The following is an 18,172-nucleotide window of genomic DNA, read 5'->3' on the forward strand; positions in this document are numbered from 1 at the left end:
GTAGATGAATGGATCAAGAAAATGTATATATACACAATGGAATTCTATGCCTCCATCAGAAAGAATGACATTGCCCCATTTGTTAGGAAATGAAAAAACTTGGAAAAATTATATTAAGTGAAGTAATCCTTGCCCAAAGAAACATAGGTCCCATGGTTTCCCTCATTTGCAATATCTAGTATATGTCTGAGTCAAGCAGAAAAGGTCAAATAAATTGATTTCCGGGAAATGAACCCTAAGATATGTATTCAAATGTGTTTTATCTTTCATGTGATTGTTTCTAACACATTTATAAGATTATTTGTTTGTTGCTTTCTATGTCCCTCCCCCACTTTATAACCCCTGCTTTCACTGTATTTGATGTCGGTATAATTTGTGGAGGGGAAGGGAAAAAACAAATCGTTTAAATAGGGATACAGGTGGACCTATTGCAACAATGAAATGTACAAGTCGTTATGTCAAAATATGATCTTTACAACTGTGGGGGGGGGATGCTTGGAACGATGATTGTGTGTGGGGGTGAGGGGCGGGGAGAGAATGAGAAAAGATAGGAAGGGGAAACAAAAAGGAAGAGGCTACGATGCTTGATAAGAAATTTACTCATTATCTTGCCCATGTAATTGTAACCTCTCTGTATAGTATTTTCACAATGTAAAATAAAAGAAAAAAAAGTACTAATTAAATTAATAGTTAGTGTATGATTATATAAAACTACATTAACTAATTTTCAATTAATACTTTATTATTTATTCAATAATGTTACTTAAAAAAGGAAGGAATAATTTAAATGCCAATAATTTGTAATAATATTTTATATGCAATTTCCTAGTATACATATATCTCTCTCTTGCTATATATATATATATATATATATATATATGCATCTATTTATCTATCTATCAATCTACATATTTATGTGTTCATACACTTGTCAGTCATCGGGCTTATTTGTAGATTGCTCGCTTACTACGTACAAAGCCCTGAGTTCGATTCCTCACTCCCTTGTGCACAGAAAAATCTAGAAGTCGTGCTGTCGCTTAAGCAGTGGAGCACTGGCTTTGAGCATAAAAGCTTCGGGACTGTGTCTAGACCCTTTCTCAAGACCCAGGACTGGCACCAAAAAAAAAAAAAAAATAGAATGTTCTGACTGCAACAATATAAGGATAGTACTGCAAATATACCTCATCACAGAACAAGCATGGAGTCTGGTGCTTGCAGCTGCCATCTTACCTGACTTAGCCAGAGGTAAACCACTGCAACCCAGCTCCACGGAACCAGAAGTTGCTGGTAAACTCTCCACTGTCATCCAAGATACTCAGGGGCTGATTTGTGAAACTCTGAGCTGTGGTTCACAGTAGTAGAGCTCTAGCCTTGAGCAAAAGACCTTAGAACAGTACCCCCAAATTTTCAGTGCATTCCCCATGGCTCTTTGCAACAGAGAGTTATGATCTAGGTATCTGTAGCTGAGGTCTGTCACCCTGCCTACTCAAGAAACTGAGATGTGAGGATCTGGGTTCTAAACTATCCCAGACACAAAAGTTCCCATGAGACTATTATCTACTATTCACCACTTAGAAACTTGAAATGGAAGCTGGGCACCAGTGACTAACGCCTGTCATCCTAACTACTCAGGAGCCTGAGAGCTGAGGATCATGGTCCAAAGCCAGCCTGGGCAGGAAATTCCTTGAGATGGACAATTCTCTCTAGTGACCCACCAAAAACCTGAAGGGGTGCTGTAGCTCAAGTGGTAAAGCGCTTGGTTTTAGCTGAAAAGCTCTAGGATAGACAACACCCAGGCCTAGACTTCAACTCTTCTAACTTACAAGAAAAGAAAAGAAACAAACAAACCAAAAGAGGAGTGGTTAGAATGCTTTGCATGTATGAATCCCTGGAATTGAATCCTCAGTACCACATCACTAGAAAAAAGCCTGAAGTGGCCCTGTGGCTCAAGTGGTAGAGTGCTACCCTTGTACAGGAGAAACTCAGGAACCATGCTCAGGTCCTGAGGTCAAGTTCCAGGACAAGTGTATGCACACACACACACACACACACACACACAGACAGATACCAGAAGTGAAGCTGTGACACCAAATGGTGGTAAAGCACTGAGCTTCTGTTCTGAGCTCATGGTCAGCACCGAGGTCCTGTGTTCAACCCCAAAAGCTAGCCATCCAGGGCTCAACTAGGATAGGTCAAAGGTTTCAAAATCTGATGCACTTCACCAGCCCTAGATGATAGGAAACTTTGGGATTTTGCACAAGTGCTTAGATTTAGCAAGCTTCTGGAATCCTAGGGAGGCACCATTGCCAATTAGGAATCTTTTCATTAGGTTCCGCTCCCTTATTGTCTGCCAGAAGGACCCATGAATTAATTGGAGCAGGTTATTTCAATACTGGAACATAATCTAACAAAGACAGGATAAGTGCAGGGAACTTGGCCTGCCACAGGAGCTGGCACAAATGAAAGCTTCCTGGGGAGAGAGATAGCTTAGAGTACAAAGAAGCCTTTTTCTCCTGTCCTTCAAATTTTGCCTACACTCATCCTCACTAATTGGCTCAGATGGAGTTGTTTGTTACACAGCTGTACAGGAGGGGGGCCTTTTTGTCTGTCTGTCCAGACCATGAGGCAGACTTCCTCCAGCAGCCTGGAGTGCACAGAAACCCTCAGGCTACACTGGGAACAGTGAGGGGAGCCCTGGAACATGCACTGTTTTGAAAGCACTCTCTGTGCTATGAAATCATTCTATTCAAAGCAAATTTCCTAGCTGAGTGCCTTTCAACATAGCTACTCTGGATCTTTACCAATAGAAATACATGCATACATACATGGGGAGACATGGATTTACTATTTTTTCTTTTTTGGCAGGTCTGGGGCTTGTACTATGAGCCTAGTCACTCTCCCAGAGCTTCTTTTGTTCAAGGGTGGTGCTCTGCCCTTGAGTTTCAGTCCCCCTCATGGGTGTTTATATTCCTGTGATCCCTTAGAAATAAGAGTGTCCTGAACTTTCCTGTCCCGACTGAATTCAAGCTGCCATTCTCTACCTCTCAGCCTCCTGAAGAGCTAGGATTACAAGCATGAGCCTCTGAGACCTGGCTTTCTTTTATTCTTGTTGTTCTTTGTTTTATCATGACAATCTGAAATCTTCACAGTGTCATACTAATGGTTTGCATTTCGAAGTAAACTACCCAGGCCTGGAGTTCAAATGCCAGGACTGATACTTACAAATGGAGGGAGATCTTGAGAAAATCATTCCTATTCATGGGAATACTTAATGGACTGTCATAAAAGTAACAATTAAATTCACAGTTGTTCATGATTCTCCTAAAGAATGCCACACAAAAAGTATTGGATTATGTCTTTCATTCTAGCACCATGGTATGATTCTCCTAATTAAAGAATACTGACTACTTTTACATTAATGCTTTAATAAGTATTAAACCATGATACTTCATTAAATGGAGGCTTAAATTAATAACTAATAATTCACAATATATATTATTCAATATCCTCATATTGTCTCTCTCTCATATATATATATATAGAGAGAGAGAGAGAGCAAATTACACATCTATCTATCTATCTATCTATCTATCTATCTATCTATCTATCTATCTATATCTATATCTAAATCTAGGCCACTACTATGGCTTGATCACACGTGCTCAGAACTGGCTGGCAGCTCAATTTGCCAAAGGCTTTGTCTACAACTGACACTTTCATGAATTGGGCATTGTGGGTTGTGAGTTCATATCCCAGCATGGCCAAAAGTTTATAGGTGGAGTAATAAGCAAATTTTGACATATTTTTTTTTCCTTTTCTGTAAAAGTCCTGGGTCTCAGTATGATGTAAAATCCATGTGCAAATATATCCATGTGATAAGATGTAATAAATGAAATAAATATTATATATGTAATAATAATAAAATAAAGAATAAATAGATAAGGATAATAAATGTCATATGGGGTAAACCCGTGTATGTAAAAAGATTTCATACATGAATATTATTTTTTCCAGTGCTGTGGCTTGAATTTGGTCCTGGAAATTGGTCTGAATTTCTTGTTTTCAATGACGGTGAGCTTCCTGTCCCCCAGAGTGCCACAGAGATATCCAGACCCTGAGTTCAAATCCCAGGCCTGCAAAAAAATGGTGCAAATTCCAAACCAATGCCTTATATTTTTGGCCAGGCCCGGGGCTTGAACTCAGCTAGTAGCAACTCTGCCTCAGTTTTGATCATCCTAGGCTGGGGTGCAACCTCTGGACCCACAGCCCATCTTGAGATCCCAGGACCCAAGTTTAAATCTCGGGAAAAGTGAGGGGAGCCCCAGAACATGCACTGTCTTGAAAGCACTCTCTGTGCTGTGAAATCATTCCATTCAAACCTTTCTTCACAACAACTCTAGATGGTCACTGATAGAAATACATGCATACATACACAGACACATAGAGTTACTGGCTCTATTTTTGTGGCAGGCCCTGAGGCTTGAACTGTAACCCCAGGCACTGTCCCTGAGTTCCTTTTTCTCAAGGAAGCACCGTATTGTGTCTTAACCCATGATTACCCTAGGCTGATTTGCAACATTTACACCCACAGATGATCCGGTCATCCTAGGACCCCAGTTAAACTCCCAGCACTGGCAAAAATACATCAAACCAACAAATATGGATGAGGAAAAAACCAGCAAGTATTACACAACCGTTTTACCTTTGTTTCCTTTGCACTGTGACCACCATGGGTCTCAATGACTCAGCTTGAAAATTGTATGTGACCTTGCATGGCCAAAGGCTCACAGATTGTTGGTAAAGCCTAAGCCCCACCCAGATACCTATGCCGTGAGTTCTATCCTCGGACTGCCACCTACACACAGCTGAAGATCCTAGGAAACTCGTTCCTATCTATAGGAACATTAATAGAATATTTGACATGTACAAATTGAATTACTATTTATCTAGTCTTTCTAGTATAATATTGTATGCATAAATATATATCATAGATTAATTCAATTAATAACTTCTACCATGATTAATTAATGGAGGCATAATTTTAGACCAAATAATTGGTAGTAATAGAATATATAAAAATAAGATGTAGACATCACTTTATATAGAGTTATACACTAGGTTCTACATAAATGTCTGTCTCTCTCTGTATACATTTATTTATAGATGCATATACATATGCAAATACACACACACTGCAATCTACGTATCTATCTTTTTATATATTGGCCAGTCCTAGGGCTTCATCTCAGGTCCTGAAATTTGCCTGAAAACTTCATTTGCATCAGACTGGTGTGCTAACATTGACCCATTCATGAAGTTGGCCTGCTAGGTTCTGAGTTCAAAACACAGAACTGCCAAAAACTTAATCCTAGTGGAAGAAGCCACTTGTTTTCCTTATGGCTGTCAAAATTCCTGCGTCTCAGGAATGATGTTAAATACATAGGCAAATTTATGTCCTATGTAATAGGATGTAAAAAATGTTATATGTGTAATCATACTCACTAAAATACATAAGAAATACATAAAAATAAAATAAAAAGAATAACTACACTAACTGCAATATAAGTAAACATGTGTATGCAAATATAAATCATGTATTTAAAATGTATATGAATATTATTTTTTTGAGTGCTAAGACTTGAATTCAGGCCCTGGGAACAGGCCTGACTTTCTTGTCTTCCAGCATAGTGAGATTCCCCTTCCCCGACAATGCTGCAGATTTTCCCAGAGTCTGAATTCAAATCCCAGGCCTGGCAAAAAAATGGCATGAATTCCAAGCCAAGGAGCCTCATAATTTTATAAATATTTTTAATGAATTTATTTATTTATTTATTTTTATTTTGTCGAGCACAGAGCTTGAACTCAGGTTGGGGCAACTCTGCCTCAGCTTTGATCGCTCTAGGCTGGGGTGCAACCACTGGACCCACAGCTGAACCTGGGTTCCTGGGCCCCAAAGATTTATAGGAAAAAGATAAATAAAATGACACAGATATAAATCTGGCAACTTGCAAATGGCTATCTGTTTTACATTTGTTTTTTTTGCAAGGTGACCATCTTAGGTCTGAATGACATTGATGAAAAGTTTTGTAACCTGACATTGCTGAAGGCTGGTGAGCTACCAGGCAAGCCATAGGTCAACACGGCAACATAGGCCCTCTGGTCGAGGCCCGGTCCTGACCCCTTCCAATGGTGGGAGATCCTAAGAGTCTCATTCCTATTCATAGGAATACTGATGGAAGATTATGAATGTCAAGATTAAATTAGTTGTTCCTGAATGATACTACTATAAAAGTAGTGATTTTAGGAGGCTGATGGATTTTAATGAATATTTTGACACATTAAAAGAATACTACTAATTACATGGATGTAATAGTTTTGTGACAGTGGTTGATTAAATTAATAATTCATTAAGAATGAACACAATAATACTAATTACATGGGGGTATAATAAATACCCAAGAATTGTTAAAAATGTAGTCTATATAACTGAAGAATATATAAACATCTCTGGTACTCTATAAAGATCTATATTTATTTGTGTACTACCATCCACATGTCAATCTGTCTTATTTTCTCAACCCCTGGGGCTGGATCTCAGGTGCTGGTAACTGCTTGTCAGCTCCATATGGCCCAGGTTGGCCGTGCTGACACTCGCCCATTCATGAATTGGTCTTTGTAGGCTTTGAGTTCAGATGCCAGCACTCACAAAAATTGAATTGTGGAGTAAGAAGCACTGGTGACACATGTTTTCCTTTTCTGTGAGCGTCTGGGTGTCAGGTATGAAGTTTCATACATAGGCAAATCTATATCCCATGTAATAAATGTAATAAATATTCCATGTGTAATACCAGTCAATAAAATAAATGGTAAATAAATGAATAAAACAACAAATAAAATGCATAACTTCACTAGGCACAATATGGGGTCAACATACGGGGCTCAGTCTCATCGGCTGGGAACTGCCTAGCAACAGAATTGGCTAGAGGCTGCTGTGCTGACAGTCACTCATTCATGAGCTGAGCCTTCTAGGCCCTGAGTTTAGATCCCAGCCCTGCCAAAAATGCAATCTTGGAGTAAGAAGTCAAGAGTGACACATATTTTCCTTTTCTATGAAATTGCTCCGTGTCAGGTAGGATGTGTAATTCGTATGCAAATCTATATACTATGTAATAGGATGTCATAAAGGTAAAAATGTCATAGGTGGAAAAATGGTCACTACAATAAATGAAAAACAAATTGAATTAGTAGCGAATCATTCTGGGATAATATTAGACAAAATAATTATAGGATGTGGATTAAGTTTAATTAATATATTATTAAGCATTAACAGAATGAAAAGTAAATGGAGACATAGTTAAATACCTAATAATTGGTAGTAACACATGATGCATAAATTAATTATAAATAGAGGACTCATTCTATAAAATATGTAATTATATGTATGGATGTATGTACATATATGATAAACAATAACAGTAAATTGAGTAATAATGTTTTATCAATTGTTCAACTGGGATATATAATTAAATGGAGACATCATTTAATACCTAACATTGGTAGTACTATTAGCTATAATTTAATAATATGCATAAATCTCTCTCTCTCTAATTTTTTTGGGTCCAGTCGTGGGCCTGAAGTCTGGGCCTGGGCTCTGTCCCTCAGCTCTTCAGCTCAAGGCTAGCACTCTACCACTTGAGCCACAGCACCACTTCCGGCTTTTTTTTTCTGCTTATGTGGTGCTGAGGAATTGAACTCAGGTCCTCATGCTTGCAAGGGAAGCGCTCTATCACTGAGCCACGTTCCCAGCCCACATCTTTCTTTTTGTACATATAATATTTATATACAGCATTCTCTATTTATACCTCATGCACTCCTGGGACTCGGTGGTTGAGTGCTCGCCTAGTAAGCAGGAAGCCCTGGCTTCCATTCCTCAGTACCATATAAAAAGAAAAACCAGAAGTTCTGCTTTCTTTCAATCAATTGTGTACTAGCCTGGAGCACAAACGCTTGGGGAGAGTGGCTAAGCCCTTACTAAAGGCCCAGGACTGCCGTCAAAAAAGGTAGACTGTTCTAACTGCAACTATAGAAGGTCAAGACTTCAAATACTTCATCACAAAGCAAGCTAGGAGTCTGGTGCTGACAGCTGCCACCTAACCTGACTTATCCAGATGTAAATCACTGCAACCCAGCTCCACCGAACCAGACGCTGCTGGCTTACCTCAGTCATTTTAGCTGCTCACGGGCTTTAAAACCCAGCCCTAGCAGGAAGTCTGTGAGACTCTTCCAAGTGGTAGAGCTGTAGCCTTGAGCAAATGTTATTAGAACAGTATCCCTACATTTCAGTTCAAGCCCCATGGGTAACCTCCCCCGAAAAAAAACACTCCACTAAACCATTAGATGTGAACTTGTGTGGTTTGTGAAATGTTCCTCAAAGAATGGTGATACTGAAGAAAACATGTTGATTCTAATGACAGCTTGTGGAATACAGCTATGTGCTGAGTCCTTCATAAGGTGCTCTGTGCTGAGTACTGCACAGGGTGCTATGTGCTGAGTCCTTCACAGGTTGAAGTGTGCTGAGTCCTGAATTGGGTTCTGGGTGCAGTGTCTTTCACATGATGCTGTGTATTGAGTCCTTCAAACAGTGTCATGTGCTATGTCCTTCACAGGGTGCATTCTTTCATCTGGTCCTTGTAAGAGCTCCACAACTGAGATGCTTGCACAGATAAGAATATTGAGGCTCAGATATATCTCCATGGAAGGAACAAAATTAAGTATAACTGAAGACTAATGAGTTGTCTCCTGCAGACCATTGTTTTGTTTGTTTGTTTTCTCAGTCATGAACCTTGATCTCAGGACCTAGATTTTGACCCTTACCTCTTGGGCTCAAGGCTAGCACTCCACCACGTGGAGCCAAGGATCCCCTTGCAGCAGACTACCATGGCCTAGGGGTCGATAGATGAGGTTTGTCATCCTGCCTTCTCAGCAAGCTGAGATCTGAGGATCTGAGTTCTAAATTATCCCAGACACAAAAAGTCCCATGAGACTATTATCTCCAATTCACCACTAAGAAACATTAAGTGGAAGCTTGGTGCTTGTGGCTCATGACTATCATCCTAGGTTCTCAGGAGGATGAGAACTAAGGATCATGGTTCAAAGCTAGCCTGGGCAGGAATGTCTTTGAGACACTTAGCTCCAATGGACCACCAGAAAACCTGAAGTGGTGCTGTGTCTCAAATGATAGAGCACAAGACTTGAGCTGAAAAGCTCAGGGACAGCACCCAGTCCCAGACTTCAACTCCTACAACCAACAACATAAAAAAAAAAAAAAAACCCAAAACCAGAAACAATCTAACAAACCTGAAGTACAGAGCTGGGAATGTTCCTTAGGGGTAGAGTGCTTTGCATATATGAGACCCTGGGCTTGATTACTCAGGACAACATCACTAGAAAAAGCATGAAATGGTTCTGTGGCTCAAGTGAGAGAAGGCTATCCTTGTACAAGAGAAATTAGGCACAGTGCTGAGTTCAAGCTCCACGACTGTATGCGCGCACACACATGGAAATACACACACAGACGCGTGCGCGCGCACACACACACACACACACACACACACACACACATAGACCAGAAGTGAAGCTGTGACACAAAATGGTAAAGCACTGGACTTCTCCACTGAACTTATGGTCAGCACCAAGGCCCTGTGTTCAACCCCCAAACCTAGCCATCCAAGGCCCAATTAAGAGAGGTCAAAGGTTTCAGAACCTGATGGTCTTCATCAGCCCTAGATGACAGGAAGCTTTGTGATATCCAACATGTGCTTGGATTTCTCAAGCTTCCAGAAAACCAAGGAGAGGTATCATAGGCCCATTATCGTTGGCAATGAAACATTTCATTAAGTTCAGTGCCCTAGTTGTCTGCAAGAAGGACTTCTGAATTATATTGAGCACTGTATCTGAGCACTGGAATACAGTCTCACAAAGGCAGGATAAGTGCAGGGAACTTGGCCTGCCACGGGAGGTGGCACAAATGAAGGCTTCTTGTCAAAACAGAGCACTGGGAAGAGAGATAGCTTGGAGTACAAAGAGGCCTTTTTCTCCTGGCCTTCAGAGCACACACACACTCATCCTCACTAATTGGCCCAGATGTGGAGTTGTTGCTACAAAGCTGTACAGGACTGAGGCCTTTTGTCTGCTTGTCTAGACAATGAGAGAGACTTCAGTCCAGCCCTACATCTGGGCTTTTCTGTGATCTCTTTTTTTTTTTTATTTTAATTTTTATTTTTTGTGACCATACTGTACAGAGGGGTTACAATTACATGGGCAAGATAATGAGTACATTTCTTATCAAGCATTGCAGCCTCCTACTTTGTTTACCCTTCACATCCCTTCCCAGCCTACCTCCTCCCAATTCTCCCCCCCCCCATGCACCAAACTTGTAAAGTTCATTTTCGACATGACAACTTGTACTTCTCATTGTTGCAACGGGTCCACCTGTATCCTTAAACAACTTAGAAATAACAGTGTCATGGACTTTCCAATACTGGCTGGATTCAAACTAAGGTTCTCTACATCCCAGCCTCCTCAGAGCTGAGATTACAGTCAGCAGCCACTGTCACTTCCCTTTCTTTCCTTCTTCATGTTTTACTCTGGACAAGCTGACTTCTTAACAGGGTCATTCCATTGGTTTGAATTTATAAGTAAACTACCCAATGTTCTTTATCGCTGCTTTCTCTGAGAACGATTTTCTCTCCTCATCTTCTCCTCTTGTCACAGGTTTGCAGCCAAAAGTGAGAAATGAGTGTTCCAGGATTCGGGAGCAAATGTCCATAGGACATGCCAGTTCGGTCACTTAGCATTGAGCTACAGTAAATTTACTGTCTCAGGATGAGTGGATCGAAAGCTGGAATGATCCTCATGGAGTCTGCAGTGCTCCTTTTGCCTGTAAAATGAACTAATAATTATAAGTGTTTCCAACCTTAAGTATCTAGAACACACTAGAAGCATATTCTAGTTTCTGTTTTTCTCTAGTACCTCTCGAGATTTAGACTGAAGGTTTGTGTGGAGCGGTTCCTCGGCGAATCCCTGAGGAAAGTTGCTTGAATCCTCCTCAGGAGATAGCCATCCAAAGTCAGCCTAAGCAGGAGGTCTGTGAGCCTCTTTTCTCCAATAAACCACCAGAAAACCAGAAGTGAAGCAGTGGCCCAGAGGGTAGAGCTCCAGCTTTGAGAGAGAAAGCCAAGCAGGAGATACTGGCCAGAGCAGGCAGTAAGGCCTGGGAGGCGATTATGTCCAATTTTTATCCACCAGATGGCTGGAAGTGGAGCTGTGGTGGCGGTAGAGCCTCAGCCTTGAGTAATACAACTCAGAATTGCATAGGGTCCTGAGTTTAAGCCATGGGATGACCACAAAAAAAATTCAAAGAGAGAAGGCCAAGTTATGTATCAGTGCCTTACCTACTTATGTATGTATTACCTCCCTGATTACAAACAGACCATATGCAATGCTTCTGCTTTTATTTACTGATTTATTTTTCAGAGATGCCTGTTTCACATACTGCATCATAATCTTCATTTCAGGCCCATCACTTTTCTCTTCCAGGGTTCCAGGCCTGTGTCCTTATATGATACACACAGGCTCTCAGCAGGGTTTATTTACATTTTATTATGAGGCCAACACAGGAACAATCACAAATCGAGCAGGGGAAGACAAGATCAGGTTTCTTAGAAGTAACCAGTATTCAGAAAAATTAACTTGGGGACGAAAAATGGCAGCCTACTTATGTAAAAACTACCATTAAGAAAATATGAGGGGGCTAGGAATGTGGATTAGAGAGAGAGTGATTGCCTACCATGCAAGAAGCCCTGGGTTCAATTCCTCAGTAGCACATACACAGAAAAAGCCACAATTGGTGCCATGGCTCAAGTAGTAGAGTGCTAGAGACAGTGCCCAAGCCTTGAGTTCAACCAAGAACTGGCAAAGAGATAGATAGGTAGGTGGGTGGATAGATAGATAGATAGATGGATAGATAGATAGATAGATAGATAGATAGATAGATAGATAGATTAGATAGATTAGATAGATAGATAGATAGATAGATAGATAGATAGATAGATAGATAGATAGATAGATAGATAGATAGATACAAAGATGATAGATGAATCTGGTCGTGGATGTCAGGAGGGAAGAAGGGAACAATTAGCAGTCATGAGGCCTTCTGCAGTGTGCCAGGATACCAGCATCGCATTCACATAACCACAGAGCAGGAAGACTGTCTCTCTCCCACTTCTCAGGCAGCTGAGGGCCCCAGAACCAAGAGGGAAGACCCAGGTTCTAACTAAAGTGCTTGGAGAGAGAAGAGAAATGGCCCTGCCTCTCCTTGGACTGGGGATTAGCATTAATGATGTGCAGAATGAAGGAAGGAGAATGGACTCACCGAGGTAGAAGAAGGGCCTTCAAATCTGACAGATGAAGAGTGAAAAACCCACTCCTTAAAACCAGAGATCAGGGTTTTCAACTCTGTTCCTCCCCTCCCCCCCACACACACTCACACACTAAACTGGCTCTCTATTGGTAACCTAAAGATAGCTTGAGGCTCCCTTCACCTGAGGGAGGAAGGTTAATCAGTCATTGTGTGAAGAGGCTGAGAAAAGCCTGACCCTGGTGTAACTCTAACAAATGTTTGAAGTTCTCCCCGCCCCACCCACCCCCGTTGCTGGTTGTGTCTGGAATGAATGGTTTTGCAGCTCACTTCCCTGTTGAGTGTGTACATTCTGCTTCCTAATCCTGCAGACCTTGGTCTCTTCACCTAGCCTGGCTTTTGCAACTATTTTCTGTCCTTCAAATACAGTGTTACAATGGAGTTCTTCCTGTTAACAGGGCTAGGGCTTGGATCCTGAGAACTTCATCTGAACCCAGGATGGGTCAATAATGTTTCTTTCCTGCTTCTATAGCTTGAGAACTCTAAGAACAATTAGAGTGCAAGTAACTTCTCATCACCAAGGGAAACCCAGGAAGCTCTTGAATATCTGACCTTTCAGAAGTGGAAGTCAGAGTGTCATAGACTTTCCTACTCTGGCTGGCTTCACCCTGTGATCTTGAGACCTAAGCTAGGGTGATGGGCGTTAGCTACTAAGTCTCTGCTAGGTTCAGAACTGTAATGACATTGTAACTACAAGTCACAAAGGGCTTGGGAAGCATATTAACCCTTTCAACATTGGACCTTTCAGAACCCTGTAGGACACAAGGTTATAATGCTAGAGTCTCAGAGGCTGGGCATATGGATCTACTAAACTTGAACTTTGAGCTCTGACTCCAATTCTGGTATACATCAGCGTTCATTTTCCAGAGAATGTTCTCTTAATTAGCAAATAGGAAAAGTACTTTAATTAACCCTCACTTTTTTCCAGTTGTGTGTCTTGAACTCAAGCCTGGGCACTGTCCCTGAGCCCTTCAGTTCAAAGCAAACAGTACCACTTGAGCCACAATGTCTTTTGGTGATTCATTGAAGATGAGCCTAACAGGCTTTCCTTGCTTAGCCTTTCTTTGAATTGTGGGCTTCAGTGCTCAGTCTCCTGAGAAGCTAGTTTTCCAGGTGTGAGCCACCAGCATCTGACCTATTATTTTTGAAAGTCCTAGGGCTTGATCTTAGGGCCTGGGCACTCTCTCTGAGCTTCTTTTTCTCAAGACTAGAGCTCTACTACTTGAGCCACTCCACAGCTTCTGGGTTTTCCTGAGTATGTGGCACCGAGGATTCAAACCATGGCATTCATGCATGCTGAGCGAGCTCCTTACCACTAAGTCACATTTCTTGCCCCACCCTTACAATTTTATCCCTCAACTTGCCTATCCTCAAGAAAAGGCCTCTGATCATAAATCATCTAAAGAAATCCCTATAGGAAGGTGTCCAAAGATAAAGAAGACAAAGCTCATCTGTGGGAGAGACTCTAAACATGTGAAGACTGTGACAAATGCTTCCATTTAATTATGTATCATGTTTCAACACTTAATAAAGTATAAATGAAAATGAGTCAATGTCCTAAATTATTGTGAATCATTTTATAATAGATGTAAAACATGTACTAAATATTATGTGTATAATAATACTAAATACAATAAACAATAAATAAAGGAATAAAATAAAAAATAAAATACAAAATCAATAATAAAAATAATAATATGTAATAAACATGCGTATGTAAGTATATATCATATATTACACATGTATAGAAATATTTTTTTTCCATTGCAGGGCGTTCATTTGGGCCCTCAGAACTCTAGCCTGAATTTGTTTTCCTCAAAGACAGTAAGATTCACCTTCACCCATGGTGCAAAAGAGTTACCTGGAAGGTGAGATCAAATCACAGCAATTACAGAAATACTGGCCCCAGTTCCAAGACAGTGGCTTAATTTTTTAAATGAACGCAGTTATGTTCATTCAGTTCTATACAGAACATTTAAAAAAAGCAGTGTAGAATTTTGTACAGCTTTTGACATCCTTACCTTATCCCCAAAGTGCTTCTCTGAGCACTACATTGTTTCTTTTTTGTACATTTTTATTGCAAAAATGTTGTACAGAGGGATCACAGTTACATGAGCAAGGTAATGAGTTCATTTCCTATTGAGCATTGTTGCCTCCTCTTTTGTTTTGTCCCTACCATCCCTTCCCTCCCATCTCCACAACTACTCCCCCTGCCGAGCTCAGTGACTTTTTTTTTATTTTTGGCTTGGCACAAGGTTTGAACTCAAGTAGTGGCAACTCTGCACCTTCCTTCACATTGCTACAAATTTACCAAGATCCTGAGTTCAAATCCCAGGCTAAGAAAGGAAACTGGCAGAAATTCCAAACCAGAGAGCTTTATTTCTTTTTAATTTAGTTAAATAATTAATTAATTTTTTATTTATTCTTTCTTTTGCCAACCACACATCTTGAACTCAGTTCGTGGCAACTCTGACTCAGCTTCCATCACCCTAGGCTGTGGTGCAGTCTCTGGACCCATAGCCGATCCTGGGATCCTAGGCCCTGAGGGTTTGCAGAAAGAAAAAAAAGTACGATACCACAAAAAGTGGCAAGCTTCAGAGGGCTGGGGTATTATGTCTTTTTCTTTGCACAGTGGGTCTGAATGACAAGGCTGCAAGGTGGACATGACCTGCCATTGCTCATACATGCAAGGCAAGCACTCCACCACTGAGCCACTTTCTATTTTCTCATTCCTAGAAGAAGCTGCACATAAAAACAACACTGATCTTCATTTTCAGTCTGTACCTTTGAATACGGAGGAACATCTATCCTCTGCTCTCCATCAATTACCTACTTTCCAGTTAGAATGACTTGGAATAATAAAAATGGAAAAAGAGAAAATAAATCATCATGAAAATAAACAGATGCAGAAAATTCACTGTATTTTTCTCACAAGTTCAACCATTATAAACTATTGAGGAAATACAGGGACACCTTATTCTCACTGGCACTGAAAGTCTCTAGTTAGGCAATTCTGATGAAGATGAGGAACAAAATGAAAAAGTGAGGAATCGTATCAATTGCAAGAAAAAAATTGGAGTAGGATCCAAGCAAATTTCTTCTTTGGGCTGCTGAAAACAATCGGCTTACTAGAGTGTGGTGACTACTTTCCATAAAGGCCACTCATGTGAATACTAGGGATGACAATGAATATACCCCTCTTCATCGGGAAGCCTACAGTGGACACTTAGATATTGCCCATGAGTTTGTGGCTCAAGCAGCAGATATTCATGCAATAATTGTTAATGGCTGGACACCCCTGCGCAGTGGTTACTCGTGAAATAATACCAGCGTGGCGTCTTTCTTACTTCATCATGATGCAGATACCAATGCCCAAACTAAACGCCTCTTGACTCCCTTGAATCTTGCTGCTGGGAACATAGATAGCAAAGATACAATGAATCTCCTTCTGTTGACCAGGTCTGAAGAACAACTTGGAAGAAACTGCCTTTGATATTACCAAAAGGATAAGTATGTATCACTACCTCTTTGAAGTTGTGGAAGGCTGTACAAATTGTTCTATTCAGTTGTAATGGTTTGGTTAAGTTTCTTTTCTTTTCTCTTTTTTTTTCTTTTTCTTTTTTTTTGTTGAGTTTTATTATTTTATTGTGAAAACACCATACAGAGGGGTTAAAATTACATGGGCAAGGTACTGAATACATTTCTTATCAAGCATTGTTGCCTCCTCCTTTATTTCCCCTTCCCATACCTTCTCATCTCCCCCCACTCCCCTCCCCCCTCATTACTCCTCCTTCTCGGCCAAAGTCGTAAAGTTTGTTTTTCTACATGACGTCTTGTACATCTCATTGTTGCAATGGGTCAACCTGTATCCCTATTTAAACAATTTGTTTTTTCCCTTCCCCTCCACAAATCATACCAACATCAAATACAATGAAAGCAGGGGTTATACGGTGGGGGAGGGACATACAAAGCAACAAAGAAATCATCTTATAAATATGTTAGAAACAATCACAAGAAAGAAAAAAAACATTTGAATCCTTATCTTGGGGTTCATTTCACTTAACATCAACTTATCTGACCATTTCTGCTTGTCTCAGACATATACTAGTTACAAATAAGGGAAACCATGGGATCTATGTTTCTTTGGGCCTGGCTTACTTCAATATAATTTTTTCCAAGTCTTTCCATTTCCTAATAAATGGGGCAATGACATTCTTTCTGAGGGAGGAATAAAATTCCATTCCATAGAATTCTATTTTCTTAATCCATTCATCTACTTAGGGGCATCAAACAAGACCATACAAAAGCTACCAAAACAACTATGTTTATTGCAGCATTATTTAGCATAGCTAAGATATCAGTTACATTTCTTAAACATCAAAATGCCAGTCCACTCTTTGTGTCCATACAAAATATTTTCAGAATTCAAATAACAGCAATATCTTACTGTAAAAATTCCGTGGAATTTTTCCAAGTGAATTGCCTGACTTTGATGTCAAATATATTTGAGTTGTTTGTGTACATCTACAATGATTTCTGCAGAGTTTGTGATTTTTTAATCAGAAATAATTTGATCTTATCTGTTGAAATGAGTAGTACAGAAACTAAAGATATTTCTGCTTCTGGTCTGAAAAAATTATATTTTAAAATATTCTATATTCTTTGTTTGCATAATATCCATAATCTATTTCATTCTTTCCTAGATATACTTTGCATTCAACATTGTTTTATAATATATATATTCATTAATAAATGTGTCCTTTCAGATTGTATTCCATATAGAAAATTTAAGATTATTTTTTTTCTAGGTTCTTTTTTTATTTTTGGTCCAGTCGTAGGCCTGAACTCTGGGCCTGGATGTGTCCCTCAGCTCTTCAGCTCAAGGCTAGTGCTCTACCACTTGAGCCACAGCACCACTTCCGACTTTTTTCTTTTTGCTTATGTGGTGCTGAGGAATCGAACCCAGGGCCTCAGGCATGCAAGGCAAGCGCTACCACTGAGCTACCTTCCCAGCCCCTTTTTCTAGGTTCTTATAGTAGTATTTTTTTTTGGATAAAATGACAATGTTAACTAATTTCAAAAGTTTTGTAAAGGTTATTCTATGTAAAGGCCTTTCTCAGGTGAAGATTTAATACACTGATGTCAAACTAATGTTTAATTCTAACACTTGCATATATTGTTACACTTGTAATTTTGTAATCAACTTTTTAATAACTGTTTTTCATTTCTGCAACTGAAGAATGAAGAATATGGAATACTTCACGAATTTTCATATTATCCTTGTGCAAGTGTCATGTTAATCTCTGCATTGTTGTAATTTGGGTATACGTGCTGCTGAAGCATGTAGTATCCTCTAAATTTAAGTAGTTAATGATGCAATCTTTATATAGGCTTATATCCTTGGGTGCCTATTTGTAGCAAGGAAACCTTATTGTTCCTAACAATACTATTGATCTTATTTCCCTAAAATAATGTGTATAGTGGGAAAAAAATTATATTGTTCGGTTGATTGCTCACATTTGCATTTTTTGTCAATGACAATTTTAAGTCTTTTTCATTTTAGATTTGATCATACTTTGAAGCACTTATAGCTAGGTCCTAAGGTGATGACTTTTTCAAGTACTTATTTACGTAAATGAGTTAGCTTTGTGGCGCTAATAGATTCAAAGTAAGCCTTGCTTAAGAGCTACTTCT

At 39.8% G+C, this 18,172-nt stretch overlaps 1 pseudogene; it reads right to left on the reverse strand.

Moving 5' to 3' along the window:
* Window positions 1-17,721: 17,721 nt before the first annotated feature.
* LOC122100067 lies at window positions 17,722-17,821 on the reverse strand (annotated as a pseudogene).
* Window positions 17,822-18,172: the final 351 nt, after the last annotated feature.

The sequence above is a fragment of the Dipodomys spectabilis genome, unplaced genomic scaffold (assembly GCF_019054845.1).
Source record: "Dipodomys spectabilis isolate Male_0828 unplaced genomic scaffold, ASM1905484v1 ptg000558l, whole genome shotgun sequence".
NCBI lineage: Eukaryota > Metazoa > Chordata > Mammalia > Rodentia > Heteromyidae > Dipodomys > Dipodomys spectabilis.